The sequence below is a fragment of the Mixophyes fleayi genome, chromosome 6, assembly GCF_038048845.1.
Source record: "Mixophyes fleayi isolate aMixFle1 chromosome 6, aMixFle1.hap1, whole genome shotgun sequence".
In the NCBI taxonomy this organism is placed as follows: domain Eukaryota; kingdom Metazoa; phylum Chordata; class Amphibia; order Anura; family Limnodynastidae; genus Mixophyes; species Mixophyes fleayi.
In genome coordinates, this window is record NC_134407.1 from 213,882,563 (window position 1) to 213,901,151 (window position 18,589).

At 42.1% G+C, this 18,589-nt stretch overlaps 1 protein-coding gene and 1 long non-coding RNA gene across 3 annotated transcripts in view; one reads left to right on the forward strand and one right to left on the reverse strand.

Annotated features, from left to right (window-relative positions):
* Nucleotides 1-18,589, reverse strand: part of LOC142159775 (uncharacterized) — a 274,567-nt gene that overhangs the window by 73,607 nt on the left and 182,371 nt on the right. The gene's annotated exons all lie outside the window — the stretch shown is intronic.
* LOC142160065 (uncharacterized) lies at nt 13,148-16,084 on the forward strand. Its single transcript, XR_012693047.1, has 3 exons — nt 13,148-13,739; nt 14,659-14,737; nt 15,456-16,084. It is a non-coding gene; the product is annotated as an uncharacterized LOC142160065 (long non-coding RNA).

The following is an 18,589-nucleotide window of genomic DNA, read 5'->3' on the forward strand; positions in this document are numbered from 1 at the left end:
TTAGCAACCGCGGAAGCATTGGGAATGGAGGAAACATAAACACTAGACTGAAGTGCCATGAGATAGTCATGACATCCGTGTACCCCGCTCGAGAATTCCTCGACTTCGAGTAAAAAAAAGGAACCTGAAAATGTAGACGGAATGCCATAAGCTCGATCTATGGAGAACCGCAACTCTGTACCAGGAGAGCAAAGACCTCCTTGTGGAGAGCCCTCTCCCCGGAGTGGATCTTGTGATGACTGAGAAAGTCTGCTTCCAAATTGTCTACCCCTTGCATGGAGATGGCAGAGATTATCAGAACGTGACATTCCACCCAGGACATGATCCTGGATGTCGTTATGCCATGGAGCTGCGCAATCCCTCCTGGTGGATCAGATGAGCCATTTTCTGACTGCATCTTTAAGGGTTTCCCGGTTAGAAAACCGTTGCCCCTAAATTAGTACTCAGTGAACCACCCTGAGTTCCAGGACATTGATGGGTAGTAGGGTCTACTGAGGGGACCAGAGACCCTGAAAACTCAAAGACCCGACAACCGCGCCCAAGCTACCTGGTGTCTGTGGTGACTAGTGTCCAGGTCCAAGTGAGGAATGACTAGCCCTTTTCTAGATTTTCTCTGCTCAATCACCATGAGATAGATAAGCGCGTGGCTCTAGACAGTCTGATGATCTACCTGTCCAAATGTTCGTGGGAGCCAGACCATTTCTGAAGAATCTCTCTCTGGAGAGTTCAAGTGTGGAACTGTGTGAAGGGAATCGCCTCAAACACAGACACCATGGACCCAAAAGCTTCATGCAACTGAGAAGAGATACTTCCCGTCGTGCCATGAGAGTCTGGGTCTTGTGCAGAAGCGAAAGGACCTTGACTTCCGAAAGGTAGACCCTGTGGGTTACCATGTTGAAATTGAGACCCAGAAACCACATCTGCTGAGCTGGATTGAGCAAGGAATTGGGTAGGTTCAGCACTCTGCCGTGCTCCTCTAGAAAGTGAATGGTGAATAGGATGTGGTGCAAGAGCAGAGCTGCGGACGGCGCCTTCAGTAGGAGATCGTCGAGATAGGGAATGATCGTGACTCCATAGGAACGCAATAGTCCTGCCATCACCACCATCACCTTGGTGAAGACCCTCAGGACAGTGACCAGGCCGAATGGTAGAGCCCTGAATTGAAAATGATGTTTCTGTACTGCAAAGCGGAGGAGACACTAGTGTCCCTCCCTAATGGGTACATGTACATAGGCATCCCTGATGTCTATGGAGGCCATGAACTCTCCCTGTAACATGTTTGCAATTACCGTGTGCAAGAATTCCATCCAGAACATGAGCAAGCGGACCTGTTTGTTTAGGATCTGTAAATTTAGTATGGGACGGAATGACCTGTCTGGTTTGGGAACCAGGAAGAGGTTGGAGTAAAGTCTCCTTCCTCTTTCCTGCTGCAGGAATGCAAAAATCACTCCAGGCGATGGGTGCTTTCTGATGGCATCCTGAAGTGCCTTATGGCCGATGGCATAAGAGGGAAGAGCTGTAGTAAAGAAGCATCTTGCGGGAAACTGAACTAGGTAGATGACATAACCTCGTGTTACAATCCCCTGCACCCAAGTGTCTGTAGTTGAAACCTGCTATGGCTCCTGAAAGCGTAGTAGATGAGTACCCACCACAGTAACCAAGAGTGGGATCTTGTCAAACTGCAGCCTTGTCTCCTGTCCTGGGAGTTCCATGTCTGGCCGAGCCCTGGGCCTCTATAGTGCGCTCCTCTAGGGGCCCATGACTGTCCCCTGGAAGGAGCTCCACGGCCTCTACCGAAGGATCGAAATAAAAACGGTCTCGGTTTAGTAGAGCTGTCAAGTAAAGAGGAACTCTTGCCCCCTGTGGCCATCTGAATAATCTGTTCTAATTCGGACCCAAACAACGTGATACCATCAAAGGGCAAAGCTTCAAAAGGTGTGCTGGAGACTGCACAGACTGTGTGTGCAGTGCAGTAAAGGAAGGAGAAGAATCACGTACCTCTGTGAACCATGAAATCACCTTAGTGCATTCGGATATGGATGTCGCTAGCGATCTGGCCCAGTTCGGTTCCTCCATTGCTGTTGACACCAGGGTAGGCATATGGCGTTTATGGCTCTCAGCCTCACAGGGCGTCCGGGTCAGACTGTCCAAAAGATAATTTACTATTACACTTTGCACAGGTATAATGCTGCAGACATTCCAGCAGGTCCGTTACCTTTGGAAGTCCCTTTTTCAGACACAATGATGGATAGAGATATATATCCCCTGTATAGACTGCTCGTTGTCTAGGGGAATCAGCTCCCAACCACTGCCGTGTAGGCAGGTCTGAAAAGTTTACCCAGCAGCTACTATCTCTCCTGCTTATTACTAAGGGAGAATAAAACGACTGCCGGCAACGGGGTGAGCGGAGCTGGCAGTCTGCTCACCCCAACACAGGGACCCGGAGTGAAGGAAGCCGACAGGCTATTCACCCTCCTGGGTCTTTTACAAAAGGTCCATGTGCTGTACCTGTAATGGGAGAGAAGAATAAATTAAAAACATAAAAAACTAATGTTAATAACAGTATAGGCAGGAGTCTATACAGAAGTGTCCTATCTCCAAGGCACGTAACAAAAACTGAGCTTACTGTGACAGAGGAGGGGCATAGTAGGGGAGGAGTGTGTATTCAACAAGTATGATAAGCGCTTAAACTCCTAGTCCACCTACTAGAATCCAATGTACCGCAGTGTCCCGCTATGGTAGGAAAGAAAAACACACGATGACTGAATACATTCTTTATATGTGATTGTCAGATGATGTTTATATAGATGGCCATTATAACTACTCTCTCCTTTACAATAAATGGAAGTCTCCTCTTACCCAGTGATGTGAGGGGTCGATGATTCTCCATCTTCAGGTCCTTTTACAGACCCTTGTGTCCTTCTAAATACTCCCACTCCTGCATAGAGAAATAGACAGTGATATCCTCACACCTTATAGGAACCTGACACACACAATGATACAGTCATCACCCAGACACATCCCCTGGCGTTACTGTATAATGTCCCATTCCCAGCAGTCACCTCTCCAGTCAGCAACTGAATGATCTTGTTGGTGAGTTCTAGAATCCTCTGGTCATTGTTTCTCTCATGTATCAGTGAGTGAGGTGGAGGCACCGTGATGGGGCTCTGGGCCCTGCTCCATCCTCCTGACACACAGGGACGGTTACTGGGTGTCTCACACTCACCCACCAGGTTTCTTCTTCACTACTGTGTAATCCTGTGTATTGAAGAGAGAAAAACTCAACATAAAAAGTAGACGCCCTTCATTGTCTCACATAACCCCGAATTATGGCCAATACACAGATGTAACTACTTATGAAATAATGCCGTGAGAAAGTTAGATATTAATGTTGGAGAACAAAAAACCCTAATACAACCTTTTCCTTAAACACCAGAGAATAGACCAAGTAGGTTTAAATAGCGAAGCACCTGACCGAACTCATGTTCAAATGCCACAGAGCATCTAAGTAGGATCTTCAATACAAGAAGCGACTAAAGGAAAGGTGCTATCAGTGGGTGCACTCCTGAAAGAAGACAGGTTCGTTATAATACCTAAAGTCATGGCCAAATGTTATGAGAATGACACAAATATTGGTTTTCACAAAGTTTGCTGCTTCAGTGTTTTTAGACCTTTTTGTCAGATGTTACCATGGTATACTGAGGTAAAATTACAAGCATTTCATAAGTGTCAAAGGCTTTTATTGACAATTACATTAAGTTTATGTAAAGAGTCAATATTTGCAGTGTTGACCCTTCTTTTTGAAGACCTCTGCAATTCGCCCTGGCATACTGTCAATCAACTTCTGGGTTACATAATGACTGATGGACGCCCATTCTTCCCTAATCAATGCCTGGAGTTTGTCAGAATTTGTGGGTTTTGTTTGTCCACCCGCCTCTTGAGTATAAACCACAAGTTCTTAATGGGATTAAGGTCTGTGGAGTTTCCTGGTCATGGACCCAAAATTTCGATGTTTTGATCCCGAGCCACTTTACTTTTGCCTTATGGCAAGGTTCTCCATAATGCTGGAAAAGGCATTGTTCATCACCAAACTGTTCTTGGATGGTTGGGAGAAGTTGCTCTTGGAGGATGTTTTGGTACCATTCTTTATTTATGGCTGTGTTCTTAGGCAATATTGTGAGTGAGCCCACTCCCTTGGCTGAGAAGCAACCCCACACATGGATGGTCTCAGGATGCTTTACTGTTGGCATGACACAGGACTGGTGGTAGCGCTCACCTTTCCTTCTCCGGACAAGCATTTTTCCAGATGCCCCAAACAATCTGAAAGGGGATTCATCAGAGAAAATTACTTTACCTCAGTCCTCAGCAGTCCAATCCCTGTACCTTATGCAGAATATCAGTCTGTCCCTGATGTTTTTCCTGGAGAGAAGAGGCTTCTTGCTGGCCTTCTTGACACCAGGCCATCCTCCAAAAGTCTTCGCCTCACTGTGCATGTAGATGCACTCACACCTGTCTGCTGCCATTCCTGAGCAAGCTCTGCACTGGTGGCGCCCCGATCCTGCAGCTGAATCAACTGTAGAAGACGGTCCTGGCGCTTGCTGGACGTTCTTGGGCACCCTGAAGCCTTCTTTACAACTATTGAACCTCTCTCCTTGAAGTTCTTGATGATCTGATAAATGGTTGATTTAGGTGCAGTCTTACTAGCAGCAATATCATGCCTATGAAGCCCTTTTTGTGCAAAGCACTGATGACTGCACGTGTTTCCTTGCAGATAACCATGGTTAACAGAGGAAGAACAATGGTTTCAAGTACCACCCACCTTTTAAAGCTTCCAGTCTGTTATTCTAACTAAAAGACCAATGTAAGGCGCTGCAAAAAGGACCCCTGATTAATATACTGAATGCTGCAGCTCTCTAAAGAAAAAAGTTATTCTAACTCAATCAGCATGACAGAGTGATCTCCAGCTTTGTCCACATCAACACTCTCACCTGTGTCAACGAGAGAATCAATGACTTGATGGCAGCTGGTCCTTTTGTGGCAGGGCTGAAATGCCATGGAAATGTTGATTTGGGGATAAAGTTCATTGTTATGGCAAAGAGGGACTTTGAAATTAATTGCAATTTATCTGATCACTCTTCATGACATTCTGGAGTATATGAAAATTGCCATCATAAAAACTGAGGCAGCAGACTTTGTGAAAAATAATATTTGTGTCATTCTCAAAACTTTTGGCCATGACTGTACATCTTATGGATGGCCACTGTTTGCTCTTTGTTATGTTACAGAGGGTGTGTTACATTACATAATATGGCCAGAAGAAGAGCATGAACAGTGAACGCATTGACCCAAGAGTGTTCTTAGGAATGTAGCACTTCTAATATTCTAAACAAATCGTCCTGGGAGATTTCGCTTGTGGGTTATCCACAGTTAAGGCTTTGGGAGGTTTGTTGGAGTAAAGTAAAACAAAGATGACACAACCCAACTTTGTTGCACTGAGATAGTATCAGTCCTACTGACAACTGAGAAATAATTCACCTTTAAAAAGGGTTAAGAAAGATCCGGGTGCTGTAGCACAAGTGCAGTAAAAAAAAGTCCTTTTTAAGATGAAGAAAGCAGAGGTGGCCTCTGATGGTCACTGGTTGGAGTTAGCTCCATTCTTCATGAGAATGGTAATGAGAGTAATACAGAATAGTTTCCTTTTCAGGATCCATCTGATGTTGCAGACTAACAGCAATATGTTGTAATTTAGCATCAATATCCTGTGAGACAATCTACACAGCAGAGACTATGGGAGTTCATGTCCTTCTGTAGCTTTGGAATCCATCACAATCTGTTATTATGTTAAACTGCACATAATGAGGTCCTTTACCATTCTGTACAATCTCACAAATATGTCACATTACTAGACTCTTCTCATCACAGAAACTCCCTATTTCATTTTATCTTCCATGTCCCCCCAGTTCTCCTCTCACCACTAATCATCACAAGTCCTCACTGTATTCCACTGTTATTGGGCCCTGTTCTAGTTACTTCCTCTGCTGCTCACAGATGTAGTGATGTCACCGTGACATTACCCAGAATCCCTCACTTCTCCAGTCAGGTTCATGTTTTATTAATAGAGATAATAGTGATATAATTGTCACATTCCCACAATCCCTCACCTCTCCAGTCAGCAGGTAGATGATTTCCAGGGTGATGTTTAAAATATTCTAAGTAATATGACTCCTGTCTGTGTCCATCCTCCTTGTGACAGTCAGATGATATAGACCAGTGTTGGCTAACCTGTGACACTCCAGGTGTTGTGAAACTACAAGTCCCAGCATGCTTTGCCAATATATAGCAGCTTATTGCTGGAAGGGTATGCTGGGACTTGTAGTTTCACAAACACCTGGAGTGTCACAGGTTAGCCAACACTGATATAGACTCTGCCTTGTAGATGGATTAGAAAAAAAGAAAAAAGTAGGTAAGGACATTGATGCAGAAACAAAAGTAAGGGGCTCATTTATATGAAGCTATATGCAGTTATACCAGTCATTATACGGACGCATTATGCGGTCTTATTATTAGGCATGGGTATGTGCTGAATGTTCTGTATAATGTATATAATGGACTGATATGAACAGGATTTATTTTATTGTCATACAACAGATATTACAGCATTATATTTTCAATGTAAAACATATGTAAAATTTATCATTTATGCCAGTGTGTATGTTATGGAAGAACATGTTAACAAGAGGAAAGGAATATATATATTATTAAACAATAATATAACCTGCCAGGCAACAGAACAGTTCTCCTGGAAATGATATGTGACTGTATACATAGAGGACAGTGACAGGGAGGGAATATATAATATACTATACTTCACATATACTTCTATCTACCGCTCCTATCGAAATGCTCTGGACACTGCAAAACAAACATACTTCCAATCTCTTATCTATGCTCAGGCTTCTAACACATTTAAATCTCTTCTCAATCCTCCCACCCCGAATCCTCCGTCTACCATCAGTGCCCAGGATCTTGCTTCCTACTTCAAGGACAATATTAATAATATCAGACTAGAAATGGTATCCTCTTCCTCGACAGGCAATCAGCTCAATTCCTTCCCACTATCGTCTGACACCCTCTCTTCGTTTGACCCAACAAATGAAGAGGAAATTTCTACTCTCTTCTTATCTTCCTACTCTACCTCCTCTCCTCTTGATCGTATTCCTTCACAAATTGGTAGATCCCTGTCTCCTGTGCCCATTTCACCTCTAACTAAAATCTGTAATCTCTCGCTCTCTACTGGCATCTTTCCAACACTATACAAACATGCAGGGATTACTCCTATTCTAAAAAAACAAGATTCTGACCCAAACCCTCTCTCAAATTACCGTCCCATCTCTCAGCTCCCGTGCGCCTCCAAGCTTCTAGAGAGACTTGCCTACACTCGCCTCACATGCTTTCTTTCCGCAAACAACTTGCTGGATCCTATTCAGTCTGGCTTTCATTCTCAACACTCCACAGAGACTGCGCTGACCAAGGTTGTCAATGATCTGATCACTGCTAAAACTAAACGCCATTATTCTCTCCTAATTTTCCTGGGTCTCTCGGCTGCATTTGACACTGTTGACCACTCTCTTCTCCTACAAACGCTGCAATCCCTAGGTCTTCAAGACACTGTTCTATCCTGGTTCTCATCCTACCTCTCCAATCGCTCTTTCACTGTTAATTTCTCTGGGGCCACCTCTGCTCCGCTTCCCTTATCAGTTGGAGTACCACAAGGCTCAGTGCTAGGTCCTCTGCTATTCTCTATCTATACCGCTTCTCTTGGAAATCTAATAAGTTCCTTTAGATTTCAGTATCATCTCTATGCGGATGATACACAAATCTATCTATCCTCTCCTGATATCTCGACATCTGTGTTGTCCCGTGTAACTGACTGTCTTTCTGCCATATCATCTTGGATGTCCTCTCGCCAACTCAAACTTAATCTTTCTAAAACAGAGTTAATAATATTCCCACCCACCAACAAGAGCATACCTGACATTTCTATCTCTGTTGATAACATGACCATAAATCCCACCCCACAAGCTCGCTGCCTAGGTGTAATCCTTGACTCACACCTATCCTTTGTTCCCCACATTGACTCTATATCTAAATCATGCTACATACATCTAAAGGACATTTCCAGAATAAGCACATATCTCACACAAGATACTTTAATTCATGCACTTATCATTTCCTGCATTGACTATTGCAATTCCCTCCTTACTGGTCTTCCCCAAAACAGACTCAAACCCCTACAATCTATTTTGCATGCAGCGACAAGATTGATTTTCCTTGCAAATCGTTATTCCTCTAATAAATCACTCTGTATGTCTCTACACTGGTTGCCTGTTTTCTACCGAATCAAATAGAAAATACTTTTACTAACCTAAGAGGCCATCAACAAAGCTGCACCAACATATATCTCCTCTCTTGTCTCAAAATATCTGGCAACTCTGTTCTGCACATGATCTGCGTCTCTCATCCACCCTCATTACATCCTCCCATTTCCGGTTACAGGACCTTTCTTTGTGCTGCACCCACTCTATGGAATTCTCTCCCTCACACAATAAGACTCTCCTTGCGAGCAGGGTCTTCTCACCTCTTTGTCTGTTTTACCTAGTTTGTTTATTAGTTTACTGTGTTTGTCCCCAATTGTAAAGCGCTACGGAACATGTTGGCGCTATATAAATAAATGATGATACTATAAAATATATAATACCCTCCATCAGTACAGATAACATGGGACATGGCTGGAGACCCCTCAACAAATATAAATGATTCATCGCTAATATTCCTACAGGGGTTTACATAGAGGACACATCACATTAGTAACCATTACCCAGATTACAAGAGTCTGCTCCACCTGTACAATAACACGGCACCTGAGTCTGCTCCACCTGTATAATAATAACAACATAGGCACCAGAGTCTGCTCCACCTGTATAATAATAACACGGCACCAGAGTCTGCTCCACCTGTATAATAATAACACGGCACCAGAGTCTGCTCCACCTGTATAATAATAACACGGCACCAGAGTCTGCTCCACCTGTATAATAATAACACGGCACCAGAGTCTGCTCCACCTGTATAATAATAACACGGCACCAGAGTCTGCTCCACCTGTATAATAATAACACGGCACCAGAGTCTGCTCCACCTGTATAATAATAACACGGCACCAGAGTCTGCTCCACCTGTATAATAACAACACGGCACCATAGTCTGCTCCACCTGTATAATAACAACACGGCACCAGAGTCTGCTCCACCTGTATAATAATAACACGGCACCAGAGTCTGCTCCTCCTGTATAATAATAACACGGCACCAGAGTCTGTTCCACCTGTATAATAATAACACGGCACCAGAGTCTGCTCCTCCTGTATAATAATAACACGGCACCATAGTCTGCTCCACCTGTATAATAATAACACGGCACCAGAGTCTGCTCCACCTGTATAATAATAACACGGCACCAGGGTCTGCTCCACCTGTATAATAATAACACGGCACCAGAGTCTGCTCCACCTGTATAATAATAACACGGCACCAGAGTCTGCTCCACCTGTATAATAATAACACGGCACCAGAGTCTGCTCCACCTGTATAATAATAACACGGCACCAGAGTCTGCTCCACCTGTATAATAATAACACGGCACCAGAGTCTGCTCCTCCTGTATAATAATAACACGGCACCAGAGTCTGTTCCACCTGTATAATAATAACACGGCACCAGAGTCTGCTCCTCCTGTATAATAATAACACGGCACCAGAGTCTGCTCCACCTGTATAATAATAACACGGCACCAGAGTCTGCTCCACCTGTATAATAATAACACGGCACCAGAGTCTGCTCCACCTGTATAATAATAACACGGCACCAGAGTCTGCTCCACCTGTATAATAATAACACGGCACCAGAGTCTGCTCCACCTGTATAATAATAACACGGCACCAGAGTCTGCTCCACCTGTATAATAATAACACGGCACCATAGTCTGCTCCACCTGTATAATAATAACACGGCACCATAGTCTGCTCCACCTGTATAATAATAACACGGCACCAGGGTCTGATCCTCCTGTATAATAATAACACGGCACCAGAGTCTGTTCCACCTGTATAATAATAACACGGCACCGGTCTGCTCCTCCTGTATAATAATAACACGGCACCAGAGTCTGCTCCACCTGTATAATAATAACAACACGGCACCAGAGTCTGCTCCACCTGTATAATAATAACACAACACCAGAGTCTGCTCCCCCTGTATAATAATAACACGGCACCAGAGTCTGCTCCACCTGTATAATACTAACACGACACCAGAGTCTGCTCCACCTGTATAATAATAACACAGCAACAGAGTCTGCTCCACCTGTATAATAATAACACGGCACCAGAGTCTGCTCCACCTGTATAATAATAACACAGCACCAGAGTCTGCTCCACCTGTATAATAATAACACAGCACCAGAGTCTGCTCCACCTGTACTGTAATAATAAATATCATTACCTGCTGCCAGACACATAAACGCGAGGTCTCCGCTTTATCTCACTCATTTCTCACCCGAAAGTACTTCCGGTCTGTGCCTTGTCCCTGTCGTGTTATGAGCTCCAAAGGCTTCGACAAAATGGCCGCCGCTGTGTGTAACCGGAGACAGAGAGACCTCACGCCTGAAGAAGTCAGCTGTTCAAAAGGGGCGTGTCTATCCTAACCAGTGGGCGTGGTTTCACGGAATGGTTTGTTTTATTCTTAAAATATGTTTTGCAATATATAATATAATATATAGCCTCACAGATGTGGTGCAGGGAGTACTGACATCATATTATACTGCACAGTTTTATACTGACATTACCAGCATATTTCTACAGCCCAAATACCATATACTAATAATATATATTACCTATACTGTTATATCCCACATTACTGTAATACTTATACAGCCCAAATACCTTATACTAATAATATATATTACCTATACTGTTATATCCCACATTACTGTAATACTTATACAGCCCATATACCTTATACTAATAATATATATTACCTATACTGTTATATCCCACATTACTGTAATACTTATACAGCCCAAATACCTTATACTAATAATATATATTACCTACACTGTTATATCCCACATTACTGTAATACTTATACAGCCCAGATACCTTATACTAATAATATATATTACCTATACTGTTATATCCCACATTACTGTAATACTTATACAGCCCATATACCTTATACTTATAATATATATTACCTATACTGTTATATCCCACATTACTGCAATACTTATACAGCCCATATACCTTATACTAATAATATATATTATCTATACTGTTATATGCCACATTACTGTAATACTTATACAGCCCAAATACCTTATACTAATAATATATATTACCTATACTGTTATATCCCACATTATTGTAATACTTATACAGCCCAGATACCTTATACTAATAATATATATTATCTATACTGTTATATCCCACATTACTGTAATACTTATACAGCCCAGATACCTTATACTAATAATATATATTACCTATACTGTTATATCCCACGTTACTGTAATACTTATACAGCCCAGATACCTTATACTAATAATATATATTACCTATACTGTTATATCCCACATTACTGTAATACTTATACAGCCCAGATACCTTATACTAATAATATATATTACTGTAATACTTATACAGCCCAAATACCTTATACTAATAATATATAATATCTATACTGTTATATCCCACATTACTGTAATACTTATACAGCCCAAATACCTTATACTAATAAGATATATTACCTATACTGTTATATCCCACATTACTGTAATACTTATACAGCCCAAATACCTTATACTAATAATATATATTACCTATACTGTTATATCCCACATTACTGTAATACTTATACAGCCCAGATACCTTATACTAATAATATGCACAACCTATGCTGTGATATCTCTGATTACCATCAAGATTATGCAGCCACATCATTTACATTAATAATATATATTATCTATACTGTTATATCCCACATTACTCAGGGGTGCACGCAGGATTGTTAGGGGGGGTTTCCCCCCCACCGAAGAAAAACAAAACAAAACAAAAAAACCCGAGAGCTGCTGCGCATGCGCAACGTTGCATGAAAAAACAGACAGTATTTAACTTATGTGCAAAACAGAAAACTAATTTTCACCACTTGCATTTTAACATGGTTTTGTCCAGACTTAAATAAGAAACTTCTTAATTTAAGTTCCTTAATGAATAAGGCCAATAATGTGGATATCTGTGTGATACCCGGATGTCAACACTGTATTATCTTTGTTTACTGAGCTGTAACATTGCGTAATCCCTTCTTTGATATAGGGTTATGAGGAGCAATGGAAGATTTGTAATTAATAGGAGCTGTAGGTGGCTTACGTTAGCAGTTTGTTACTGCTATTTTAACAGCTTATTAGTTTTCATCATATAAGTGGGTACATTTTTCTTTGTTTTTAAAATTTCGCTGTGAGTGTTTAGATAACACATATTGTACAATATATATAATTTTAGTGCATATCAATAAAGTTGTTTTTATGTTTCATATAAAACATTGAACTTAACCTTTGAGTGCCCAGATAGACACATTTTCTCTTTTTTTACTATCAGGTTTTTAATGAAAATTTAGCATGAATTAAAAAGTTGCAAAATTCAATCACAATTTTATACAAGATATTTAAAAGTCAGAATAATAAATATAATGCAGCGCTCATTGATCATCAGAGAGCTCACATAGGCTAAAAGACATTTTTATGTTTTTTGCATCTTTTATAAAACATCAGATAAGTCACAACTAGAAATGTAAATATGTATTTGTAAAGCTATAAGTGGAAAGTTGTGTATTGAAAGAAACATCATTAAAATAGTATTTCTCCTGACTTCGACATTTCGTTGATCTCTCTTATATATCTCTTTGCATATTTCAAGGTTTCGGGATATGAAGGTGAGATCTTGTGTACTATTGTAATTGTTATATTCTCTTGTTTTATAGTTTTCCTTCTTAAGTTTGTCATTAAGTTTCTCTTGTAAGGTGCTTTGAGCTTTGAATTTTGTATTTTATATATGCAGCCTCGGACTGGCCTGCCAGACAGCCGCGCTAACCACCGGTAGGCCCCGCCGCGGTTAAGCTCCGCCCCCTCTGTTGTTAGGGCGGAGCTTACAGAACAGGTGACAAGTGACTCCAGAACAACACGGCGACGGCGGCGGGGAGACTACACACTACCGTGCAGGTGCCCCGGCAAAAAGGCCAAGGCAAAGGAAAAGTGGTTCCGCGCGAAGTGCCTTACTACTGTGCAGAAGGCGACATCCCAACACCTTGTGCGTTCCCGGGCACCCCCGGCTAGGGCAGCACTGAGGGCCCATAGTACCACATACTTCAAGCGACCGGCCTCTTGGCCAGAGGAGCAAGTGACGGCCCATCGTCTACAGGTGGCACCTTTACTAGGATGGTGATACTGTGCACAATGTTGCTGTCTTCTGTAGAGAAAATCATCGGTTTCCCTGCCAAATAAAGTCGTTTGTTCCCGGAGACACAAGGAGACAAATTAACCTGACCCAGGTCACAAGCTGGTGACACTGAAAGAAGCGGACACAAATCTCCAGCAACCCTCTCAACGTCATTGTTATATGGGCAGCACAGGTAACAGTATTATTCCTCTTAAAACTGAAAAACACAAAGCTTGAGGGTCCAGCCCTCCAACTTATAGGCTTCTAGTAGATCTATGTAGTCCTATAGAGGGGGTGGAAGATTGGTGTGGGTAAGAGCTCTGTCCTAAGAGAGGGAATACTCTTGGGCTACTAGGTCTGTTACTGTGCCAGTAATAATTTATTGCAATGGTTCTGATGTGTGACTTTTGGCTATAACATGTACCTTTTGATATACGGTTGTGTTCCTCACCCACTATGTACCCCTCTACCCCATTTTGTTTTATTGTCCTTCCCTTCCTCACATTTTTATTTTTGTACCCCTTCAAAAATTCTTCAAAACTAATAAAAACTTTCTAAGATAAAAACTGAAAAACACAGTTTTTATGGTGGAATTAAATACATTAAACATAAAGGCAAGGACTTAGTTTAGGGTGTTGCTGCCATCCATGCAGTCCTCTCTCCTGCCAGCAGTGTGTGGGCGATTCCCATGCTGTCTGCATGAAAAAGTCCACTGCAATCCAGCGATGCTCTCTTAGCTGTCCATTAATATCATGTTGCTGACAGGAGCAAGGACAGCCCCCCCTTGATGGAATAGGGGGGCCCCCGAATAGGGAGATTTGCTGGAACACAGGTTTTTTATTTATGTTTAACTTATTTAAGTTCCACCCAAAACAGTTTTCAGTGTTGGTGTTAATTAGCCTTTAACAGATGAGCTACCCAATCTCTGCGATCATCAGGAGGCACAGCATGGTGATTAAGGGGCACAGTAGTGTGTGTGATGGCACAGCGGGCTTGTGACAATGTAATGTGTGTGTGGTAGGTGGTGGCTAAGTATTAATTGTGGGTCCTATTGATTTAACACCGGGGCTGGTTGGAATTTTCTCAATGTACCCATTATTTTTTCCAAATAGGGCCCCCAAAATTCCAGGAAACAGATAAGGCACAACTAAAGAAACCAGCAGCCACAGGTGGTAAAAGTGACAACAACAGGTAGGACAGTCTGTCAAATGTTCTGAGTCTAGTACAGTCTTGGCTAACCTGTGGCACTCCAGGTGTTGTGAAACTACAAGTCCCAGCATACCCTTCCAGCAATAAGCTGCTATAAATTGGGAATGTGTCCTGGTGCTTGTAGTTTCAAAACACCTGGAGTACCACAGGTTAGCCAAGCCTGGTCTAGTGGGATAATCCAGATTTTTGGTGACTGTTCTGCCCAATCTAAGGGGCAGGTCAAGATTGTGTACTCTTTATACACACTGCATTCTTTATATACTACTCTATGGTGCGAACTGTCCTTCGTGGGCTGACCACTCCCCCTCTAGTGTCTGGTCTCGCCTCTATGACGGCTGGCCACACCCCCCTCTGGTGGGCCCCTAGCGTTGCAGTCTCCCGGTGGGCCCTTCATGCCCCAGTCCGACACTGTATATATGTCCTACTAGATTACTGTGCTGACTGGTAATCCTGTTTAAATGTCCTGCAGTTTTTTTTTTGTTTTTTTTTTAACTTCTTTATTATGGAAAAAAACAAGTACAAACAGAAATCAGGAACAAATCGTAGGGTATATAAATATAAACACAGAAGACAAAAAGTGCAAGAAGGAGACAATCCAGTTCAAAATACAGTGCGTAAAATAGGAAACCAGAAACATGTCAAAAGACAAAATACCACTAAGGCCATTCATATGATACTGTCAATATTTTCATTTCTGTAGGTCGGGAAGGGAAGAGAACGTAACCTCAAGAAAGGGAAGACAAGAGAAGTATGCTAGGTGAAGGGCTCGGTCGGTGGGATGGGGTAGAAGAAGTCTGGACATAGGGCAGGGGGCAGAGGCGATGTGAAAGAGATACAGGGTGGAGAAGAGCTAAAGGACAAGCCATGGAGCCCAAATCTGGTGGAATTTGTCATCTTTGTCATGTAAGTGATGGGTGATCTTTTCCATCCGGACGATGAACCAAATATAGACTTGTTCCAGGTGGGAACTCTGTTCTTTCGAGTGCAAAGAGTTAATAACTTGTGACTACAAGATTTATTGAAAAGTTTATCTTTATTTTGCAAAGAATATAAAAGTGTAAGTAAATATGATACTTAGCTTGTGACAGTCAACTGTAATTTCCAGGGCCCCGCCTTTCTGTTGAAAAAGCTGTTAAAACATCTCCGACACCTCTGCAGATAGGTACAGTCATGAGGGAATAACCTGTGTCACGGTAACTCAGCTTTTTATAATCAGAAGAGAAAGGGTCCCGGAAGTCACTTACATTTAAGGGTACGAACATGATTTCAGAGTTTTTATTGGTACATTACTGATAAGAAGAATACATTCTTTGCACATGTGCAGTAAGCATCTGAGACAACACTCTGGCAAAATTTGTGGAGATGTTTCAGCTCTGCTTTGGTTAAATAAGCATTTTGCAATACACACATAAAAGTATAAAAACAACAAAATGGAGTTCAGCGGCTATTTTGATAGGCCTGTCACAATCCACCCTCACTTTTATGAGTGTATTACGTTGGTACTGATACTAAACATGGTGCCAGCTCCCTGACACTTGGATACATTCAGTCCTCGATGTAACGTAATATTGACCTGTAATATCACAGTATATGTGACTCAATTTTCATTTTAATGAATGAAAAAGAAAGTCTAAGGTGTATATTTACTAAACGGTGGGTTTGAAAAAGTGGAGATGTTGCCTATAGCAACCAATCAGATTCTAGCTGTCATTTATTTAGTGCATTCTACAAAATGAAAGCTAGAATCTGATTGGTTGCTATAGGCAACATCTCCACTTCTTCAAACCCGCAGTTTAGTAAATCTAGCCCTAAGTCTCATTCAAAGTCAAAATCTCCCCACTCTGCACTGAGAAAGATTCCATACAAGTCCAGCAATCTTACAAATTTAATCGCCAGACTGTTTGGTAATCATTTAGATGGGTACAGTACCCCATTGGCATAATCTCTGATGTAATAAAGCACCATAAGGTAAACACTGGTATCAGCAGGCTCAAGCTTCACATAAAGAATTTCATCCTTCTTGATAGTCCATCCTGAGAACAGAAAATGCCTTTTTAGAGTAAGTCTTCTAATGAATCTATTTAGATCCGCAAAAAGGTGAAAATCATTTGATGTACTGGTAGGCGCAAAGGATAAACCCTTATTTAGTAATTTAAGCTCATCTTGAGTAAGATTATAATCAGATAAATTAAAAATACCCAAAGATTTAGGATCTACAGATTCCTCTAATAGTGCCTTCTCTTTCTTTCTCTTAATCCCCCCTCGTTTACCTCTTCGTCTAGGTACCTTCATGGAGAGGCTGTTTGTATATTTTCTCTTAGGTGGATTTTTTGTAAATTGTATCCTCTTTGGGTGTTCTCAGGCCGTGTTGGCACTTGTGGTTCTCCAAGTGCCAGCATGACCTGGCTGCCATGGGTATGCTGGTGCTTGTAGTTATACAAGCATCAGCATGCCCAGACTGTTTATGGCACCCTGGCATGGTTGGGAGTTGTAGTTCCACAAAACAAAATGGTGTCTGTTTGTTTGTTTTTCTTTACTTTAATCGTCCTTACAACCCTACACCCACCGCCCAGGGGTGTAAGAAGAGCCCTAGTGGTGTCAGCACTTGGCTGGTTATTCCTAGAGGGGAGGGCCCGTCCGTTTTTTTTTTGCAGATTTGCGGACCCCACTTCCTATGGAATCCAGCCCAGCGCTAAACTGCCTGGGGTTGGTATGTCATTATGGCAGGGGGACCCCTGCCACGTGTCCCCCCGTCTGGTTTGCTTAGTGCTGGTTGCTTGAAAATGGAGGGGAGGGACCCCACGCAAATTTTACCCTGATTTTCGCGCAACTACAAGTAGGCTGGCAGCACTAGGGTTAATAGTGGACGGATGGGGGAACCACACACATTTTTTTTTTAACGTTTATCTATTTTTAAACTTTTGACAGCCGACGGCTTTATAGTCAGGCATTGTAACAGTGATGCGTTTACTAATCTCGCAGCTACAAAAGCAGCGCGTTTGCTTAATCACAGGTTCAACATTTGGAGACTTGTATAGCTAGAGTGGCAAACAGTCGAGACTTTTTGATATAGCGATTTTGATAGAAACACATCTCTGGCGATTTTACATCAAATCTCAGGTTAACAGGTGAGTTTTAACTCTTCAGAGGTAATAGGATTTTCAAAATCGTAGCTTGATACATTTACCCTCAGGACTGGACTTCCTAACCTGACATAGCACCAATGAGCGCGTAATTTTATCATTGAACCCCCTAACATTCCCAGACGAGCAGACGGAGTCACCCCTGGGCAGGCTTAGTCACAGTTAAGGTGGCCATAGAAGTCTATTATTCATATGGGACGTATGGCAGGACCTCTTCCTTGGAGAATCGGGACTGAAGCTCTTCACCCTCAAACAGCCCTGCGCACCAACCAATACAGTACAGCAGCAACATATTATTCTGAAGTATGTAAAAAAGACAGTTCAACTCTGTTAAGTACATGAGAACACATGATACAGCAAACTACAACTATCACAACAACTTTTCCCATCTGACCCTGTACACCCATTCTATCTGAGGCATACTTGGATCCCCCTAAAAAACTAAACATCCCAACAATTAAGCCCTAAAATTCTAGCAAGAGAACTCTCAGACCCCTACTGTCTAAGAACCGACAGAGCTTAACTCCTCTAGAGAAATGACTTCCACATACGGTAGCAAAATGTATAATCATCCCAAGTCGGCAGAACCCTCAACAACTACAGTTCAATTAACTTGTTGACCAGCAGGTGGTTGTCTCTCAAGCCAGTTCACTGCTTCCAACAGGGTGGCAAAGAGAAAGGAACCCTCCAT